General features: G+C 45.6%; 1 protein-coding gene and 1 long non-coding RNA gene across 3 annotated transcripts in view; one reads left to right on the top strand and one right to left on the bottom strand.

The window, feature by feature from the left end:
- Runx1 (runt related transcription factor 1) overlaps window positions 1-22,312 on the top strand; it is a 224,609-nt gene that overhangs the window by 52,971 nt on the left and 149,326 nt on the right. The gene's annotated exons all lie outside the window — the stretch shown is intronic.
- On the bottom strand, window positions 5,864-10,895 carry Gm30281. Its single transcript, XR_385060.3, has 2 exons — window positions 10,647-10,895; window positions 5,864-5,963 (listed from the first exon to the last, which is right to left on the bottom strand). It is a non-coding gene; the product is annotated as a predicted gene, 30281 (long non-coding RNA).

Raw genomic sequence — 22,312 nt, 5'->3', positions numbered from 1 at the left:
AGACAATACAGATAACCACCACATCACCCATAATATCATCTCATTGATGATGAACCTTCCCATAAGGCAGGAAGACGCGAAGTAGGACAGTGAAAGACCATGGGCCAAACTCAATCTTTTATTTATTTATTTATTTGTTTATTTATTTATTTATTTATTTTTGGTTTTTCGAGACAGGGTTTCTCTGTATAGCCTTGGCTGTCCTGGAACTCACTCCGTAGACCAGGCTGGCCTTGAACTCAGAAATCCGCCTGCCTCTGCTTCCCAAGTGCTGGGATTAAAGGCGTGCGCCACCACTGCCCAGCCAAACTCGATTTGAAATGGCTTTTTAGACCCGAGTCTTGTTTCAGTGCGTCAGTTATTATAGGTACCAACTACCTCGCCCTCGTGTCTTTACAGTCTGTATATGGCTCCGGACAAACCAGCTCCAGGATTAGCTGCTGCACTAGCCTGGCCTTTCCCACGGGCTTGCATAGATATTTTCATATATTTTGGTCTCTTCCTTTGTGTGGCTTTCCCTAGGGAGCCTCGTGAGTTCTTATCTAAAAGCAAAATAATATTAATAAGTGGTTTCAGCACTTAACCTTCAGATCACAGAAAAAGAGTGATATCCAGAAAGGTCCAAAGCACTCCTCAGTAGAGATGCTAAGGTCAGGGTGATGCTCTGGGCCGTAGATGCTGTTCATACATCGCAGTGTGTGTGTGTGCTAATGCTTCATGTGCACTGAGTCAATGCATCTGACAACTTGTTAAGCCGGTATTGTAATCCTATCATAGCGTAAGTAGAACTCTAGGCCAGGTGCTGTCAGGGGCAGACCTGTGCTCAGGACAAGGGAGCCTGTCCACAGAGCTCTAGTAGGTGTGACTAGCGCTCTCTCTCTCTCTCTCTCCTCTCTCTCTCTCTCTCTTTCTCTCTCTCTCTCTCTCTCAGTTCTGCCCTTTGTACTCTCTCTATTCTATTGTTTGGGGAGCAAGAGGAGAAAGGACTGCAAATAGCAATTCAGCCCACCTTTTCACAACCTACATTTTTCATGTCTCTAAAAACACATCATCAGACCATGATCAAATGAACTTCAGAACAGATGGGAGCTGAAGCCAGATGTCGATGCTGAATAGATTACCAGATGATGGTGGATTGCGTGATAGCTAGCCATGTTTCAGTAAACAGTAGATCTCATGTGTATAATGGTGGTCTCTTGAGGTTGTGTACTGCCCAGCAATGCCAAATCTGTCTTGCCTTGTACAACTACACCCTATGACACTCGCTCAAGAATGAGATTTCCCTAACAGCACATATTTCAGAACATATCCCTGTTATTAAGAGATCTGTTACTCTATATATCTTCAGGGAAGGTAATCAAAATATCAGGGTACAGATAGGTAAAATACAATCAAGGACGGCAGCCAAACAAGGAGAAATATCCCCCTCCAGGCAGACTGGATGCTGGTCTGGTGGTTTGATATTAGCATCTATTTGTCCAGGTCTGTCTGAAAATAAATCATCACCTCTAAGCCACAAATGTACCTGTGTCATTCCCCAATAAATCACTTGGCTGAACACAGTGCAGACTTTTCTCAATAAAGGTAGTTGAGAATTGTAATTATGCAGAATGCTTGGCACTAGCCTCTGGATTATCAACCTATGCAAACAAACAAACAGGGGGAAAAAATATTAACCAGTAAGACAACGACTTACAGGAAAGGCTCAAGAGGATTCCCCAGTGGATAAATAACGCTTAAAGCGTGTCTCGAAGCAGAGATTCTGGATTCTTCTGTCATCTCTGAGGCTGTAGGGTCACGGGAGACATCCCAGAATATTAGCAATGGTCCTGACTCCTCAGCAGCTCCAGTTATCCATGCGTAGCTGAAGATCTCAGAACTGGAAGCTCAGCCCACAAGGACGAAAATCTGACCCTCGTCAATACAAAGAATGGTAATCTGTCTCCTGGAATACAAGGAGCCTGCCTGGCTCGGCACAGACCAAAGTCCCGTTCTGTCTGAAAATTCTGGCAAGGGAGACTCTGAGGTCACTGAAACATTTTTCTCTCTTTTTAAATGTTTCATCCGGGTGGCTCAGGAGAACATGTCTCTGGACACGAAAAATGAGTCCTCAAGAAGACGGAGACTTAAATAATAGGCAGCTCATGGTTTATCAGAGCTGGCAGAATTTTCCGTCTATCCGTTTAAGCTATTCTATGGCTGTTCATAAATGCTGGGATTTTGTTGCCTGGATCTGGCTCACAAGTGAGCAGCAAAGATCAGGGAAAAAAATAACTGTTGCTTTCGGACTGGGAAAAACAATCGTGAAAAGCATGAAAGTGTGGCAGACACATGACGAGACAAAGCAAAACAAAATAATGCTCAGGGGATGGAGAGATGGCTCAGTGGTTAGGAGCACTGGATGCTTTTCCAGAGGACCAGGTTTGATTCCCAGAACCCACACGGTTGCTCCCAACTGTCTGTAAACCCATTTCCAAGGGATGTGACTCCTTCTGGACCTCAATGGGCACTCTACAAAAGTTATACACAGACATCTGAGCAGACAAAACACAAAGCAATCATAAACCAGTCTTCTTTCAAATTACTAATGCTTGCCCAGGCATCTTGTTGCTCGCTCGAGTTTAAAAAGAAAAATCCTTAAGTCTGACAGTATCTTTTTCCCTCCTGAAAAAAAGTATAGATAATAGCAAAAGTATAAATTAAGAACTGGGTTTCTGTTCTGTACTTACAGGCAGTCAGTCAAAAGGGAGACATGTCCATTTCTGCTGCTTTTAAGTACCATAACACCCCCACTCCTCTGCCCACATGGGTGGCTGACTGTGGAATTCTGTGGAAACCCAGCAGAGCAGAGCCCTCATCCACAGTAAGTCCCTGCTTATTGAGAATGTTTTCACAGAGGACGCATCTGGCGTGAGGCATTCCCTAGACCAGGAAGACGCTGGGTATTTTCGGTGTTGCCTTGTGGGCTCACAACAAAACTTTAGAGTAAATGAGGGCCTGGCAGCGTGTCTTCCATAACTTTGGGCCAGGTGAGAATATTATTCAGACAGACACCGAATCTAGGCTATGCAGTTACAGGTTTACAGTCTGGTAGTACTAGTGTGTTTTCCTGCATCTTCATTGATTGCAGTGTCTTAGCCTAGAGTGAAGTTATGTCTGCTCAAACCCACAACAAATATCTAACTACCCCAGCTCTCAAATGCTTGTGTTGTAATGGTGGCTCAAAGTCCATTTAGGGGTTGCATCTCAGCCATTCTTCCCAGCGAAGCAGCCAGCAATAACTTGGGCACAATGAACCATCCGATTAGAACTTTGGCTAATGGATTGGAGTCAATGACTTGACTAAATTGACCAGATTGGCAACTGGCTCAGAACTTATATTCTCAGCTCCAGATCAAAGATGACCCTTTAGAGATGGGTTTCAGAGGATGCTTCTTAGCATACAAAATCAGCAGCTTTTCCAATAAATAGGCCTCCAACTTTAGGTTATTGAGAAATAACAACACTCCTGTCTATCAGCCTCATGTCAATCAAATCTCCATTCCTGGGAATAATGAATGATTGATCTTTGGGAAGAGTAGGGGATTCAACAGTAGGTGGATCCTGAAACTTTTCCAATATTTTACTTCATTTTGAACACTAAAATGCATATTAATAGAAAACATGGGTATTTATGCTTTTGGAATACTTAGTAAATCCCTTGTGATTTAGGCCCAAATTCTCTTCCAAGATTTACTTTCTGCAATTCTTCACTATAAACACTCCACTCCAGTGCCTCTCACATCCCTGTTCTTCCCAGCCTGTGTCTCTTCCAAGACTCTCTTTCCTCTTCCTGAACTCCAGGATGCTTCCGTCTTCTTCAGAGCCCCAAATGCTACTGCCTTACAAAGACGTTTCAGTCTCTGACATCTCTACCCTCCTGCCTTCAAAAACGGAAATGATCCTTTCTCTCCCCTCCTCCCCTGCTCCTCTTTTCCCTCTCTCCCTCTCCCCTCTTCTCTCCCCACCATCCCTTTCCCCATAGAGCTACCTGTAGGAGATCCCAGGGTACTCGGCAACCCTTACCCAGATGTTATGGCTTTAAGTGTATCTTGTAGTATGCTTGACAAGTTAAAAAGTTTCTGTAGGACAGAAATTTGGCAAATAGAAGGAATGAAGTCAAAATCTAGAGGAATTTTCCCCTACCATTGATCAACTGGTTGGTAATCTATTTGGTGTAGGTAGAATGTCAACAGTCTGAAAATCTGAAATACTCCCAATCCAATATCATAGACCTGCCCTGTCTTACGTGAAAACGCCAAACATTTACTGAGTTGAAATGCATGTGTCTGGAAAATATCACATTGTAGTGTTTAGGATTTGTCAGCTTCCCACCACCTAGAATCACCTGAGAGGAGAGCCTCGATTGAGGGACTGTCTAGATCAGGTTGGCCTCTGAGCATGTCTGTGGGAACTGTCTCGAGTGGTAACTAATGTCAACCCCTCTGGGCGGCACCATTCCCTAGGTAGGGGGTTCTGCACTGCGTAAGATGCTGGGTGACTGCAAACACCAAGGATGCATATGTTCTCTCTTTTCTCCTGGCTGTGGGTGTGGTGTGACTAGCTGCTTGGGTTCCTACCTTGGACTTTCTCAAAATGGCCTACTGTAACTTGGAGCTGTAAGCTGAGGAAACCCTTTTCTCCTCAAAGCCACCTTTGGTCAGGGTATTTTCCATAGCAGTAGAAATGATACTAAGACAAAAATGAAATTACTATCAGCCTGTGTATACAAGGAGAAATAAGTAAAATTCGTGCTTAGATTTGGGTCTTAAGTCAGTCCTAGATACTTCATTATATATACACAAATCTTCTAGATATAAAGAATCCAAAGCACTTTTGCTTCCAAGTATCTCAGGTAAGGGGCATTAGCCTGTACTATACCTGCATGCTTTCTCTCTTAGTGTGTGGGCAAGCCATCCAATTTCTAAGAGCTTAGCTTCCTTGTCTGTAAACTCTCAAGATTCATTCTAAGAATGTGGCAAGTTCATGTACGTGCTGCAGGGCAGACACTTAAAGCACGGAAATTCGGGCATGTGTGATGTCACCACCCTTTGCTTTAAAATGTTTCCCTCCATGCTTTCAACAACTGAGCTACAAAAACAGATTTATTAATGGATTCATTAGCATAAACGAGAGGCCAATCACCTTAGCTATTTTTGTATGGTGTCAATAGCTCTCTTCCTTTAATAATAATTTTAAAAGTCTGACTGTTTGAAAGATCTTTCCAAGGAGTCCTGAGAGAAGAGGAGGCAGACAGAAACGCGTAAGGCCCTAGAAAGCTGAGGTTGCTGTCATCTGCACCCCATTTCATGCCAACCTCATCTTATTCATGTTCTACCCTCCTTTGACCCCAAGATTTCAGGTCTGGGAAATAGAACCAAATGGAACATGAAAGCTGAAACGAGACCCAGCCACACACGGCGAGCCCTCTCTGTCTTCAAGTCAAAACTTGGCTGAACCACAAAGGTTCACCTGGTTTTGAGTAAAAAAACCACACTGAACCACCTTTTTTTTTTCCTTCTTCATGGTTTCAGTTTGAAAATGAGGTTTCATGCAAAGTCTGCCCCAGTTTCAGAAGTGCTCCCTTGGCAGAGCTTGGGCACAGCTTGAGCTAATATGGACTGGGCTTCGTTGGCACCTCGGGTCAGCCAGCATTGAGGGGGTGCTTCTGAGTCTGCCTGTGAAGACCCAGGGCTTGAGTAGCTTCGTTTCTGCAATGATTTACACGACTGGGAAACATCAAGCATGGAAAGAAGAAGCATCAGGAATTAGTTCATCTCCTTGCTCATGGATGTTTCCAAGGGCAACGACAACAAAATGAAAATGAGCTTGTTCTAAAAGTTCCGCATGCAGAAGGAAGCAGAGAAGAAATCTGCAGTCATTCTGAGAATAATCCAGGCTGAGACCCCAAGTCTTCAGTATCCCTGAAATAGTGAAGATGGACAAACTTTAGGAGCCCCCACAAACGTGGACTGACACAACACCAGTTTTCCCTCCATGGGAGGAGTGTGTGCAGAGAGGGGTGGGTGTTCACACAGGTGCCCAGGAGGTCAGAGGTCAACTCTTGGTGTCACTCTTTCAGAGATACCGCATCTTGTGTTTTGAGACAGAGTCTCTCTCTCTGGGACATAGAACTAAGTAGGCTAGGTGGGATGGTCAGCAAGCCCTAGATCTGCATGGCTCCACTTCCCCAGTGCTGGGATCACGTGTGGACCAGCACGCTTGACGTTTTGTGGGTTCTGCTGGTCAAACTCAAGTCTTCAGACTTTCACAGCAAGCAGTTTATTGACCGAGCCATCTCTCCCACCCTTCACTGGGGATGCTCTGGTGTGCAGAAACATGAGAAAGGATGTGTTGAGACTGCCACAAGGCATTGATTACATTGAAAGCTTCTAGGGGAAACGAACGGCTTATTAAAAATAGCTCAGCCTTGTGGTGATGTAAAAATCCAGACACAAATATTCTCCACATATGACTCTACTGGATCCAGTTCCTGGAGAGAGTATGTGAGGTCAAGGAGCTTGTAAAGGCGGACATCTGGCAATTTGTCCATCTTTTTCACCCACAGACAAAACCTGCACCCACCTGTGCACTCTGAGGTCACGGGTGCCACAGTGAGAACGTCTATCAGGACACTGGGGGACAAGGACGGAAGCCTCCCACATCTGTGCCCTCCCTCTGCACAGATCCACACCAAAGAACCTAGGAAGAAAGACTTACAAGGGGCTGACATCCAGCAAGCTAGCAAATCTGTCCGCGTCAGGACTCAGTCTGGGCTATACTGGTTTGGGAGACTCGCATGAAAAATACAAGGTTTGACGATCTTTCAGAGATTTAAGTCAGTGAGTCTAAGGGAAGAACTCAGGAGGTGAGAGCTGACTGATCACTACCGTAAAGTCGTATTTAATGGCAAGACCCAGAAAATCGCTGAAAGTGAAGTGGGTCAAAGGTAGCCCCAGGCTCCTCAACCCACGGGTTTAATCTTTGAGGCGACATGAGACAGCTTGGGAAGGTTGGTGAAGGGTGGCTGCACAGTCTGAGCTCCACCAGCAGCAAGGTGAACTCTCATCATTCTGCAGAACTGATCAATACAAAATCCCAGACCACTTTTCCCTTTAAGTACAAACTCATGTCTTTACTCGCCATTGAAGTCTATAGTCTATAATAAATAAGGCAGATGCATAAACACCGGCTCTACACAAGATTGATCGGGGGAAATGTTATAGTTTCACCATAGACTCACTGTGGAAGTCTTCTCAATAGCCAGTGTCCTTGGTAAGAGGCCACACAGTTTATGTCACCAAGGAACAAACAAGACTTAGATTTCCAACTCGTTTTAGGAACATGTGTTTGCTTTGGGGTGTTTCATTTGTTTTCTCTTTGCGTGTGACAACTGTCTTTATGTAGAGAATAAAAAGGGTCAAATGGGGCCAGTAAATAGAATTGATCTCGCATGCAGAGGCGTCTTGGCACAGAGCCAAGTAAGAACTTCTACTTATTTAATTATGATGGAATTGGGAGATCTTTTGTTCTAGAGTATTGATGTGGAGCCCAAAACCAAATGTACATCTCCCTATACACACACACACACACACACACACAGAGAGAGAGAGAGAGAGAGAGAGAGAGAGAGAGAGAGAGAGAGAAAGAAAGAGAGAGAGAAATTAACACTGGGCTCTCTAATTCAGTATGTTATGAATATCTGAAAGTCCAAGCAATAGACAGTGACATTTCCATTTTTACTGGTGAAAATGAACTAATCTGGGTATTACTAACGTGAATGAAGCACAGAAAGAGCCAAGCAGCGAGACGTAAAAGTGTCACATGATGCTCAATGATAGACTGCTAATGAGTTTAGGGGAAAGTATTCTAAGCCATAGTTAGGAGATTAAGGTCTGTAAGTGATCCTACCAGCACGCAATGGGTCATTAATGATGTCCCAGAAGTGGCTCTTTCAAGAGAGCCCGTCGGCTCAGTGGCTGCCTCATCTGGGCAGCCACAGAAACCCTTCATAAAGCACTGGTGAACCACACAACATGTCGTTATGCTTGTTCTGTAAAATACGTGGTGCTTGAGGTTTGATTGCAGCAATCGGGGGCCTCAGGGAAGAGGTGCACCTCCCTGCCCTGCCGCCGGCTCTTATCTTCATGTCTCCTGCTCTCTTGCTGACTGAGCTCTAACTTCTGATATACCCAGCTTCTTCCTCAACTCAGCCAAGACAAAACACTCACCTCCCCCTCAACAAAGACTGTGTTTGAGCACAGGACGTGAGGTACACATGAAGGGCCATGGAAGGATAGGTGGGATGTGAATGGAGTCGGGGTTGGGTAGATGCTGGATACATGATAGGTAGATGATGAGTAAAAAGGGTAATAATGTGCCATCAAAGTGGCCAAATGATAAATGTGAAGGTTTGAATGACTATGTGGGAGGCTCCCATAGACTTGTATGTTTGAATGCGTGGCTCCCAGTTTGGTGGACCATTTGGAAAATATAAGAAAGTGTAGCCTTGTTGGAGAAAGTATGTCACTGGGCATGGGGGGACAGGTTGAGCTTTGAGGTTTCAAAAGTCCACAGCAGGCTTACCCTCCCAACCCCCTTCTTGCTACCTGTGGACCTGTATGTTTAAGCTCCTAACTACTGCTCCAGGTCCGTGCTTGCCTGCCACCATGCTCCCTGCCATGATGCCCATAGACTCACCCTCTGTAACTGTAAGCAAGGCCCGAATTAAATATTTCCTTCCATAAGCAGTATTGGTCGTGATGTCTCTTCAAACCAACAGAATAGTAACTAACTATAATAGTTACTATTATACCTAGTGATAATACATTATCACTAGATATAATATAATAAGATGATATACTTCCTTAAAATACTTTTTTAAAGATTTATTTTTATGTAAATGTGTGTTTTGCCTGCATGTATGTCTGTGCATCATGGGCAAGCAGGGCCTGCAGAAGCCAGAAGAGGAGGTCAGATCTCCTTGGAACTAAATCAATGATCACATGATCAATAAATACTCTTAACCCCTGAGCCATCTCTCCAGCACCATCTTAAGCTAAATTTTAAAAACCAACTTTGTTATGATTACAAGTATTCTGGAGTTAACAGACTTCCAGATCTCAGCCTCTCATTGCTCATTTATTATTCAGACTCAATTAGAGGAAGTTAAGGAATGCCAAGTTCCATGGTGCCTCTCTCAAGGCTAGGCTTTGATTGGCAACCACCGTGTATTTGGATAGACATCCTTTGCTGGGAAGAGCAGAGTCTGTCTTCACAGCTCCACACTGTGTTACTGAGTCCATCCCCACTGTGCGTCAGTTCAACACAGGGCACCCACGCACATACTTTTGTTTTTACATTCATACTTTTTTTTGACACTTCTTTATTTATGTGTATGTGGCAGGGGTACATACACCATGGTGTGCATAAGGAGGTAAGAGGGCAACTTGAGTTGTTTCTCTCTCCATGTGGGGCCCAGGGATCAATCAGACTCAGGTTAATTGAGCTTGGTGGCAGGGGCCTTTACCCACTGAAACATCTCACTGGCCCGAGACTTCTATTTTAATTAATCTCTTAGATCCTATGTCCTCATGTATACAATTGTGATAAATGATATTTATGTAATTTTATAAGATTGAAGTGATTGAGTAGGCACATAAATATATGTGTATATGATAACATAGATGATATATATGCATGTATATGATACACACACCTACACACACACCTCTATTTACCAAAAGCCAGTCTGTCACTGATCTGATACCAAGACCCAGAATTATCTAAGCCTTTCCATCTCTGGCTTTCTCTTTACATTTTGAAATAATCTGAACACACAGAGAACTTACAATAATGATGCAAAGACCACCTCTGTTCAGACTGGCCAAACGTTCACAAGCGCGGGATTTGTTTTCTATGGGCCAGCTATGGGTCCATAATAGTTAGGAAAATGGGCTCTTCCATCAGTAGGAGGACTGTCTGAGCACACAGACACAAAGAACAAGGTCCATGCACTGACCGTCATGGAGCGCAGAGCAGGACCGCTGGCTGATGCAGGAATGCGGATGAAGAAAGTGACCAGGAACTGAGCCGGGCCTTGGAGGACAGGAGTTATGGGGTCTGCCTGAGACCACTTCACCACCAGTGGCCAGACAAAGCATGACTGGTCACATCTGGGTTCCCAAAAAGGTGGGGCTCAATTTTAACAAGCCTCAAGGGGATCAGGTGTATTGGGAAAGGTAAGTGCTTTGAGGTACAACCCGATTCTGCTGTCGTTCACGAAGGGGTGACAGTGTGCTGCAACTCATGTCCCATATGCTGACAGCCTTGCCGTGTAGGTCAGGATCCCCTGAGTCTCTGAGTCCAGGAAGTGACTTTCCCAAGGCACCTCTTTTCATTGGGATGTAAAGTCTTCATGAAGGCAAGAAACCCCACCCCACCACATCACTCGCACACACCACTCCATAGCGTAGTGTGCCCTTACAGCAATCCCCTCAGGAGATAAACCATAAACCGGGGAAGAAAGAAGCCCAGCTTCAGCATCCAGCCCCTCCCACTCATGGTCACACGGCCATAGACGTTGCCAGAACAGATCCGATCCATACCTTGTAACACAATCTGTCTGCCATGATCATCCCTCGACGTGATCAGTTTTACAGCGTAAGCCCGACACAGGCTCGCTCCTTCCCTCGGTCCTCACTCGGCTTCTGACTTATTTGTGGCGAGTTATAATTAGATTGGGCCTTTTGCCTTTTTTTCTGTAACTGATAAACTGCTAAAACTCCTGGCCACGATCCATGAGGGCAGTCACATGTTTTGCTCTTTTCCTTTTCTTTCCTTCTTTCTCTTCTTCTCCCCTGCCCCCGCCTCTCCCTCCCCCCCCCTTTTTTTTTACACATTGAACCATAAGCAGGCCCAGCTGAGAGGCATGGTTCCGTATTCCTGGCATGCAGGAGAGTCGCTGAGAGATATCATATGGTCTCCTGGCAGAAGTACAAAGTGCCTCTTGCTGTTTGATCTTCTGTCTCAAACTTAAATGCAGAATCTGATAATTGGGTCAGGCAGGAGAAGAAACTGCACAGCAAAGACTTTTTCGTTTCCTCTCCTCTCCTCTCCTCTCCTCTCCTCTCCTCTCCTCTCCTCTCCTATCTCTAACCCTCCTTTTCTGCTCTCTCTCCTTCTTTCTTTCCTCTCTCTCCCTCTCTCTGCTCTTTCTGTCTCTCTCTCCTCCTCCTCTCTCCCTTCCTCTCTGTCTCTGTCTCTCTCCTCTCTTCTCTCCTCTCTCCTATCTCCTCTCTCCTCTCTCTCTCTCTCTCTCTCTCTCTCTCTCTCTCTCTCTCTCTCTCTCCCTCACCCTCGCCCTCTCTCTCTACACATGCAAGCGAGCAAATTCACACATTTCATCTCCTGATAAGATGCTCTGAGAGTCCAATAGAGGAGAGACTGGAAAACCATCAACTGCCTCTCCTGCCCATTTCCTGTTATAGTGACATAGGTGTCTGTCCTATGAGCAGTCATGTCAAGGATGTTTGTGAGCAATGGCCCCGATGTCTACTTGTTTAGAAATAGTACTTTTGCCTTTTTGGACTTGGGTCTGTTTAATTCAAAAGGAATCCACCTTCCTCTCTCTGGCTTGTGCTATTAAGCTGAGGCAGGTTTGTACTTCAAAGGCTCCAAAGATAAGTGAAAACTGTATTTCCTCGGCTCACAGAAGGGCCTGGGTTTTGAAAAGTCTGACTTGGGCCTCTCTGCTCACAGTTTCTAAGTAGGGAGACAGTGTTTCCCCCCCTGGACTTCATTGCTCCAAGTCCTGTTTCAGAATTGTCTGTGTGATTGCTAAATGGCAGGCATCTTGTGCAAACTCAAACATGGCTTCCAAAGACTACAGACACCTGGCCCTCACCTTGTCTGGGCAAACTGTGTCTCACAAGAAACAAAACTCCCTGTTGGCAACCATATCCTGATCATAAAGGGAAGTCCCTGCCTCCTACTGCTCACACGGCTGAGCCACTTGCTCACTGGGATAGATGCTTTGCTGACTCTTCCCACAGCAGTGTTAGAATGTTCCAGAAGCCTCTGGTCCTTGGCAAGAGAGTGGCTAGGAACGAGGCACACTAATTCACTCCTCATGTGGACTCCATTGTCAATATTGGCATCTGGACTCAGGATAAAAAAAATGTCCTGGGAAGTCATGGTCTTGAATTGACAAGACAATGAAGAAGCCACTTGAGTCAATAAGGTAGAGAGAGGCAGTTGCCTCGGTAGGTATAAACAGTGGGTCTTAAGAATGACAGCAAACTTAACTGGTCAGTCTCCCATACCAGTGGCTTCCCAAGTCACTGAGTCTTAGAGAGCCCTGTCCACATTTGGACTCAGTAGACGCTACGTCAAAGAATCTCATCAAGCACAACCTTCACTTCTGAAATTTCACAGCACACCTTTCACTTTTTCCCATAGTGCTTTGCTGGCCTGAAGTAGCCTAGGTTGACATGTGTGGCTTTGAAGGAATTCTGAGGCCAAATCAGTTCTGTCTCCTGGGTCCTGTTCAAGGAGAGCAAACTTGTACGTTGTCCTAGAGTCTAGAGAGTCTTCATCCTGTGTCCTGAGCGCTAAAGCTCGGGAAGGTTACAGGAAGCTGGACACAGGGTATGAGTCTGGGAAGGAGCTGGAGCAGCCCCAAATGTCTGTCATTGTTGTGCACATAGGCCCAGTGCTGGAGCGAAGAGGAAAGGGGGCAGGGAAACATCTGGTGCCTCTGTGTGAGTTCCCCTCAACACCTGCATTCAAGTGCCCTCAAAACAAGTCTTCATCTGTCACAGAAAAGATGTCCCTCTGAAGTGACTGACTGAGTGGTCCCATTGATGGAAACTGCCTTGGGAAACAAGTGGTCATTGCCCCATGTAGAGTCTAGCATAGGTCTGTCAGTCCTCTACTTACAGGCATGGCAGAGGAGCCTGCTAGGGCATCTCAGAGGCTCCCAGGACTCGCATCCATGCGTCATCTAGCCATTAGCCATTAGCATTTCACCATACCTCACCATCCCAAGTTAACTGCTGCTTTTCACCCCTGTGGGGCTACAACACCTTTGTCATCTTTAAAAGATCAGAAATGGCTCTGGGGCACCTCAGGCATGCCTAGGAGAAGTTCTCTTCCTGGGGACCTGTGACCAGCTCTGTCCCTAAGGTTTCTTAGGTTGGAGCACATGGAGAACTCGTCTGAGAAATTGTCTTTAATGTAGTGACTGTGGAGCCTTGCAGGGATACCCACGATGGGGGTGTCATTCATATGTCACTGCACCTGGAAGACCGATCATGCTCTGGACAGCTGTGAAGTTAGACCAAAATGTCTCCTTCTCCCTTCCCGGGCTATATGGCTTCTGGGAAGCCACTTAACTTTAGGGACGTGATTTCCCCAATTGTTTCCTGTGGGTAACAAATGTACCTGTCTCATAAGACTGTGAGAGTGAAGCAAACTGATCATTAACTCTACTAAAAATGGTGCAGGGCATTTAGTAAAGCATCCATTATCATCTATTATTATCTACTGTCTTTAGGCATTATTGTTATTTCTCTGCCACCATAACCAAGGAACTATATTTAGATGTCGGTGACGTGAGTCGGGTCCTCACTCTTCCTCTTACCTGTGGTGAAATTGGGCAAATGAGCCTCTAAGCCTTTGTTTTCGCATTGATGAAACGGAGCTCTGACATTTATGCTAATGGGCAGATGAGATGGAAGAAGGCAAGTGTTTCGGCAGGATGTTGTTCTGATGAGGACATCAGGGTGACACTGCAGGGACAGCTCCATGGTGGCCCACATGGGATATGGCTAGTCCCTAGCCATCCCTGTGGGAGCAGGGATAGGACTGGGAGCTATCAGTGTGAGTTTTCCCAGCTGTTCACCATGGTATGGAAGCCCCATCCCACCCAATTCAAGACCTCACGAGCTTTCCCGTGAAGCCGTGGAACCAGGTCCAGAGTGAGAAGGATCTGGAAGTGGCCGTGATGCACAGAGTCGCACACAGCATTTCCCTGCCCATTTCTGTGCATGCATGTATGCATGCCTGTGGTACATTCTCTGTATCTCTGATTCTCATCTGATGAGCCCCATAACTGGTGAGTATGCCCACCAGAAATCCTGGAAAGGCAACGGGGTCTCCACTGCAAGTAAGCAAGAGCATACTGTTCTTTAAACAAACATCGCAATGCATCCTTTACTTTTTTCTAAGTTTCTTTTCTTGCAGATGAGAGTAGAAGAACCCTTGCCACCCACATTTTGTCCTTACCTTCCTGTGTGTATGTGTCTGTAGTGTGTGTGTGTGTGTAGTATGTGTGTAGTGTGTGTGTAGTGTGTGTAGTGTGTGTGTATGAGTATGTGTAGTGTGTGTGTATAGTGTGTGTGTATGAGTATGTGTAGTGTGTGTGTATAGTGTGTGTGTACATCTGTGTGTATACTGTGTGTGTGTTGTGTGTGTGTAGTGTGTGTGTGTGAGTGTGTGTAGTGTGTGTGTATGAGTGTGTGCAGTGTGTGTGTGTAGTGTGTGTGTATGAGTATGTGTAGTATGAATATGTATAGTGTGTGTGTGTGTGTGTGTGTGTAGTGTGTGTGTGTGAGTATGTGTAGTGTGTGTGTATAGTGTGTGTGTATGAGTATGTGTAGTGTGTGTGTATAGTGTGTGTGTACATCTGTGTGTATACTGTGTGTGTGTTGTGTGTGTGTAGTGTGTGTGTGTGAGTGTGTGTAGTGTGTGTGTATGAGTGTGTGCAGTGTGTGTGTGTAGTGTGTGTGTATGAGTATGTGTAGTATGAATATGTATAGTGTGTGTGTGTGTGTGTGTGTGTGTGTGTGTGTAGTGTGTGTGTGTGTGTGTGTGTAGTGTGTGTGTGGTGTGTGTGTGTAGTATGTGTATAGTGTGTGTGTATAGTGTGTGTATACATGTGTGTATAGTGTGTGTGTGTATGAGTGTGTGTAGTGTGTGTGTGTATGAGTATGTGTAGTATGAGTATGTATTGTGTGTGTGTGTGTAGTGTGTGTGGTGTGTGTGTGTGGTGTGTGTGTAGTGTGTGTGGTGTGTGTGTGTATAGTGTGTGTAGTGTGTGTGTGTGTGTGTGTATGAGTGTGTGTGTGTGTGTGTGTGTGTGTATGTGTGTGATGAAATTCATCCCTTCAGCTCCTTTTCAGTTAAAGTGTTCCTTCCCTCAGAAAGGTATTGTGATGGTTTGTATATGTTCAGCCCAGGGGGTGGCACTGTTAGAAGGTGTGGCCTTGTTGGAATAGGTGTGTCGTTATGGGTGTGGGCAGTGACGTGAAAAGGGGGTGGGGACACCCACACAACAGCAATGTCAGTATCAAGAGACCTTGTGATTCCAAATCTCTATCTCATTGTCCTACTGACTGCCTGACAGAATAGGCTTTCAGACCTATGGGAAGCAGTAAGTGAGCCGTGGAATTAATAGCAGAGACTCCATTTTGTTTTGTCCAAACAGACAGTCCATCGGAATCCTCAGCAAACTCCTAAGTTGCAAAGGGAGCTTGGTCTCCTCTTGCCTTTGGCTAAACACAGACTGTGTTTTCTAAAAGGTTTAGAGGAAGCAAAACACAAAGTGCAGTGAACTTACAAGACATCAAAAAAAATCTATAAATTTAGAAACACAAATAGAATTTCCATTAAAGGAACTTTGAAATTCGGAAGAGCACAAATGGAGAGAGGCAGAGCAGTATAGCTCAGAAACATAATTCACCCGGAGAAGAGGTCACCCTAAGACCTGGCAGGCAGGGTCCCCCCACTTCTCACAGAAGGCTCACTTAGGAAGGCATATCACCTATCCACCCTGACTGATGTCAATCCTGACTTTAGAAACTAGAATAACAGGCTGAGTCCAGGTCAGATGCATCACCCTTGGGGACTGTCCCCACTTGTCCTGAAGTCACACCTGTCAGTGTGGCAGTTAGTGAGAGTCATAGGGTCCTCACAACATCCCAGGGACTGGAGTTCCATGAATGAATCTCACTAGACTTCAAAGTCTGTGGAAAATGAACCCAGTCTGCGCATGACCATAATTTATCTGCTCTCAAGCTCCAAGCCAAGACACTTGGGGATTTTATGAATATCCTTGGTTCAAAAGCTTGCTGGGGTCTAGAGAGATGGTTCCAGGTACAAAGTGCAAGCTGTGGGTCTGTGTTGACCTCCTGTGACCCACATTTAAAACGTCCAAGCACATCAGAATGTGCCTGCAACTTCAGGGTAAGAGTCCAAAGAAAGGACAATTGCTGGGGCTTGATTGGCAGCCACTTCTAGGTTCAATGGGAGATCTCGCCTCAAACTACAAGGCAGAGAAAGACTGCAGAAGACACTCAATGTAGACCTCTGGCCTCCACGCCACATTCACACACGTGAGCTAGCTGATACTTTATCTTAACAGTCACCAACTAAAGCCTTGAGGGAGTTAGTTGGTGACATTTTTCCTGAATGGGAGGACTCCTTTGCAGGTCAAGTCCCTTCATTTTCTGTTTTCATGATTTCCAACCCCAAGACACTGACTAGACCCTAGTTCATGACATGCTTCCTCCCATACTCTCCGCAGGGTTTATGAACACATTAAATGCTATGTCAGCTCATGTGATCATGGATATCCCTGTAATTTATTCTAGGGGTCAAAATCCAACACAGTTGCCCAAGAACTAAGCCAGTCGACTTGCAGGGTTGTGGTCAAATGCAAGAGGGTTTCCATTGCTACTAAAGACCAAGGAAGGTCTCAAAATGCCATTGAATTTAACCTTAGATCAACCCTGTCCACCACAGCTACACTCCAGCTACTTAAACACCACAAATTGATTTACCAAAGAAATTCATAGACAAGTGGTATTGCATCCCCTGTGTCCAGCCCCCAGGACTCCTCAATCATATCAGAGTACAGGCTTTGACTATCCTGATCCGCTCCCAGCTGATAGGAGCGAAAGTTCAGGGAAGGCTTGGGGACCAGGCTGCAATGAGGCCCCATTTCTGCTCATACGTGGGGAAAGTTCTGATACTGACAGAGACACCTGGCCCAGCATCTCTGGGGTGAGACCATCAAAGTCAACCACTTTGCACAAGTCAATAGCCAGCTGCAGCACAAACTTAATGACCTCAGGATACCAGGAGAAGATTAGAGATTATCAGGATCAGAGAGCTTGGGTTTGCAAACACCTTTAAATGGCCAGAGAAGGTAAGCAAGCTTCATTCTAGGATCCGGGTAAAGGAGTCAATGGCTATGATGTTGTCAAGAACATATGTGTGGCCCAATGGTCACTAGTTAGCACACTACCATCCTGTTACTGTGATAGAGGAAAGGCGAGGTGATAAAGGATCCCAAACAAACTCTGAATGGGCTTCTCCGTCCATAACACCCATGGGTCAATGCTCTGGCTGTATTGCTTTTAGAAAAGAGGACACCCTCCAGGATCCACTACCCAGAATCCCACTGGGGTTGAGGAATGCAGGTCTCCTGGGAAGCCTTCTTCACTGTTCTCTTCCTTCAGTCCAAGGTCTCTGAGTTCCCGGGCTCTTCCTAATGATGATGCTACGTCCTCACATTTCACAAGCCACCCTAGCTCCTCGCCTCCTGTTACAGGCATTTTATATTGCCTGCCCATTTGTCCTTAGTTTTCCAAGGAGGTGTGTGAGGTTTTATACTAATAATTATTGTACTTAATGCCCCATAATGCTTTTCATCTTCAAAGCAGTCAGCGAATATCTCCCGAAGACTCGTTAGGTCAGCGCTTCTCTCCCCATTTGCATGCTGCAAGGGACTGAAGTGATGCAGGCCGCAGGTCAGGACAGGACAGGACAGGCAGCATGACACCAAGCTCAGAGGCTGGGAGGCAGCTGCTGTCTCTTGTCACCTTTCATAAAACGCCAGCCTTCAAACGAGAACAGTATGATGCCTGTCCTGATGGTACGGCCTGTGTTTGGGATCCCAGGGTCCAGCCACATGGAAATAGTTTATTTTTAAGTTTATTCTTCACAGAAAGCCTGGTGGGCAAATTCAAGGCTGAGCGGGAAAGAGCAAGGTTACCTCACAAATAGAAGTGATTTTGTAAGCTTTGAGGACTGGGATACACGGTACAGTAATACACGGTCCTGAGCAGTGCTGTGTATACGAGCCTGGGAGGAAGGGGAGCGATGGCAAAGCTTCAGCAACATGCTCAGGGTCTCTAGGAGAGCCGCTGCCATTGAGGGAGGAGGCCATTTGTCCTCATCCAAGAGAGCAAGGTTCTCACAACTGAGGTGAGGGGTGAAAGCAGCACTCGCTGAGACATTTGGTAGCCGAGAGACCTGGCGGAGACTCTAACACTGTGTAGACAAAGAGGGCCCGGTAACTCTGCCTACTTTGTGGCTGTATCTTTCTGGATGGGTGTGAAGATTTTCAGATTACCCCTGAAAGACCCACAACACTGGAAACATCACAAGAAAAGCTCTAACACAAACTGGCTGTTTTTCTGATGGTCCTATCCTTTGGAGTCACTATTTTCCTCTGGCTCATCCTTTAAATGACAACGCCTCAGATTTTCATTCTCAATCTCCTGGATAATTATCATCACCTTAACTATGACTGTCCATCAGCTTGGAGTGGAGAAGTACGTGCGTGGCCCTCTCCCTGCTGAGCAAAGTGGCCACGCAGCTGCCTGCCTGCGCCCCTGAAGAGCCTGCTCATCCCAAGAACCAATACTTATTTTAGGGCCTACCATTGCCCAAACCCACATCCCACCCTCCAACCCCCTGCTCAAAACAATAAATATGAATTCTGCTGAATTTTGCTCTGGAAATATGAACCACATATTACCAGCATGCTGTTTTGTTTTGGCTGTTAGTTGCCCTTTTTTTTTTCTATCTTTTGCTTACATCTGTGGGGGTGGCGCGGAGTATGTTAGCTGAACTAAAAAGAGATTTGAGTCAAACTCCTCCTGACAGTTAACCTGGTTGTAGTACAGTTGACTGCCTGTCTGTTCCAGAAAAGTAGCTGCAGGTCCCCTGTAGCTCCTTAATGCAATTACTTGATTAGACTGAGGTATTTCATTTCCTAACCGCTACAGGGATAAGCAATATAGCTGCCAATAACTTCCAGCAGGGCTCCAGGCACCATGCTCGCCTCCAGCCACACCTTGACTCGTTCATTAGCTGCATGAAAATCCACCTTCCTGAAGCCCCTGAGTCTTGGGGGGTTTTGCTACTGGGAAAGGGACCCTCTCCTTTGTCTGTCTCCAGGTCATTTTGTCAGTGAATTCTCAAGATGTCATAGCAATGGACCCCAAGCCTCCTTTGGAGTTGTTCTTGTCTCCCTTAAGTTCTAAAGAAAATAAGGACACCCCTTGTTTTCACCTTTCATGCACTTGCCGAACTTTTCTGAGTAAACGAACATTTACATCACTCCATCTTCTGGAATCAAAAATAATGCCTCCCATTGATTGATCAAGAACTCTGATACCCCACACATAGTGTCTCATAGAAGCCCCTCTGCCCTATAGAATTGCTCTCTCAGAAACCTTTGTGAGCATGGGGGTCGCCGGTGGAACTTGTTAAAAAGCTCAGAGCTGTAGATGGGGGCACAACGCAGACAGGAAAGTGCCTGTCACCGGAGCATTAGGACCTGTGTTGGATGGCCAGCGCCTACATACAAAGCTGGTGGCGTAGTGTATGCTGCAGTCCCAGGGCTGTGGAGGCAGAAACAGGTCTTCAGGGATCAAGGGCCTGCTAGCCTAGCCTAATCAGAGAGCTCCAGACCACAGGAAGACCTTCTCTTCATAAGATAAGGTAAATAACTCTGGAGGACCGACCCCTGGGGTTGACCTCTGGTCTTCACATGTACACATACGTGTGTGTGTGTGTGTGTGTGTGTGTGTATGTGTGTGTGTGTGAGAAAGAGAGAGAGAGAGAGAGAAAGAGAGAGAGAGAGAGAGAGCGCAAGAGAGAGAGAAACACACACACACACACACACACACACACACACACACATGGCCACATACTCCCACATGCATATATACACAATCAATTTGCTCATTTATCCATTCATTGATACAAACTTATGTTGCCTTGCCCATTTCGTAAATACCTGTGTTCAGGGTCTTCTGGCAGGACACTCAGTGTCATGCGTTTAACAGACTTCAGCAGTACAGGGGTCATTTCTAACACGAGGGGTCTGTACAGCCACATTTCCAAAACCATTGTCCTGTCAAAGAGGTAAAACAGAAATTCCCATCAGATAGCTAGAAACTGGGCTCTGATTGGTTAGGAAACTTGTCTAGACACACTCAGAGATCAAACTGAGGCTGACATCATACCAACAGCAAATCCCAGACTCCTAATCACAGAGCTATGCCTCTTACTTTACGAAGGATAATACAAACGTTTCCTGCTGGAGAGCACTCTCAGAATCAGTGTCTAATGTCCGATTGCCCTACAGTAATCCCCGGGTTTTGGTAAGTTTATACAGCTAAAACTTGCTTTTCTCTCACACAAAGACCCATATTTTGAGGGCAAGCCTTCCGCCAGAGCACCCCTGCCCCCAGGCAGTGACTATGGGCCCTAGGCTGCCTCCACTTTGCAGCTGTGACATCTGAAATGCAAGAGCTAGTGTCACCACAGTGGGAATACAGGGCTGGATGGCCACATAGAACACTTCTGCGCTTCAGCCTGGAAGGAGCAGGAGCTTGTGGTCAGCTGGGTAATGGCTTTCATCAGACTGTAGGGCGGGGGGTCTCTCTCTTCAGCTCATCTGTCTTCCTGCCCTTCTGCCATCTGCATTAAGAGTTGGATCCACCATGGTCCTTATAACACCTTGTAATGTGTTTGGCAACCCCTTTGTGGAGAGGGGTCATGTGACCCTTTCATGGGCGTCAATGATCCCACATACCAGTCATTTACACTGTGATTTATAACAGTAGAAAAATTACAGTTATGAAGTTGCAACAAAACAATTTATGATTGGGGATCACCACAACATGAGGAACTGTAATAAAGGGTCTCAGCTCCCGGAAGTTGAGAACCGCTATTACAATGGATCAGCCAGCAAATGCCTCCTACCCTAGATGAAAGCTCAGAAGAGATCCACCCACAGGAGCCGTCTCCTCCTCAGCTCCCCTCCTACCTGAGCCAAAGAGAGCTTTTCAACCGAGGCCTGAATACATGAAACTGACCAACTTTCAGAGCTTGAATTTCGTTCTTGAGGAATCACTAAGACTTTGGTGTCATCTCTAGTCCACTTTGGATACTGGCTCTGAGGCAGACACTGGGGACTAGGGTGGGGGTCTTGAGGGACAACTGCCTACCACAGATATTCTCTAAAATGCCACCAAATCATCCCATATTTGTATAAATAATCAATTGCCACTGAAGTACTTTCTTATAAGAGATTGAAAGTAATTTTTGGTTACATACTATGCTTGTTAATTATACCTTAGATGCACAAGAAAAAAAATTCCAATATTTCCTTGATGCGGTTTCATAATTTGTATCTATTATTTATCATATAATTAGAAAGATAAAATACTAATTATGAATACTAAACAAAAAAGTTAAATATGGGTTATCCGTGTTAAGCAACCTTTGCAACATACAGCTATAAAATGCAAGACAATCATTTAATTTTGTATTAATCTGTCTGCTATGCAATCTGAGAAGCCTAGAACCACAATAATTATGTTTGTTTAGCTCTGAGCATTTATAAAGACCCGTGACAATCATTTCATTTTGCTTGCTAGAAGATTTTTAAGGTCCCTATCCTAGAATAAAATCCTTTGATCCCTGAATGTTAGTTCAACGGGGTTTCAGCAGCTCTAAGCACAAGAGGCCATGGCCATTCCCACCCACATCAGAGGGACACCCCACTATGTCTTGGAAACACTATGGAACCCTGGACCAGGAGCCTGGGATACTACTCATCTCTGTGCCCTCAGGGCCTAGTTCTTTGCTGGCCAATAGAGAGATGACTGAAAATATTTGGTATTGGTGAGCTAAATGTAGGTGGGGAGGAGAGAGGATGGGGGGGTTCACTTTGCACTCTGCCAGGGCCCCAGGGGGCTGTTCTGGCCTTTCCTCGTTGGTATGGCTGAGCTATAGTGGGGGCATCTCCAGAGCTGGAGGGTCGGTCACCTTCTTTGGTATTGCTCTTTATTGCCAAGCAAATGGCCAACTAGAGAGACATAATGACATTTTAAAACTGTTACCCAAACCAGTCCACAGCCCCAACAATTAACCTAACCATGTAAAATATTTCCCCACCACTAAAAGCTAT

Source organism: Mus musculus, chromosome 16 (genome assembly GCF_000001635.26).
Source record: "Mus musculus strain C57BL/6J chromosome 16, GRCm38.p6 C57BL/6J".
Classification (NCBI taxonomy): domain Eukaryota; kingdom Metazoa; phylum Chordata; class Mammalia; order Rodentia; family Muridae; genus Mus; species Mus musculus.
The sequence above is the reverse complement of the archived record's forward strand: the minus strand, read 5'-3'. Positions and strand labels throughout refer to the sequence as shown.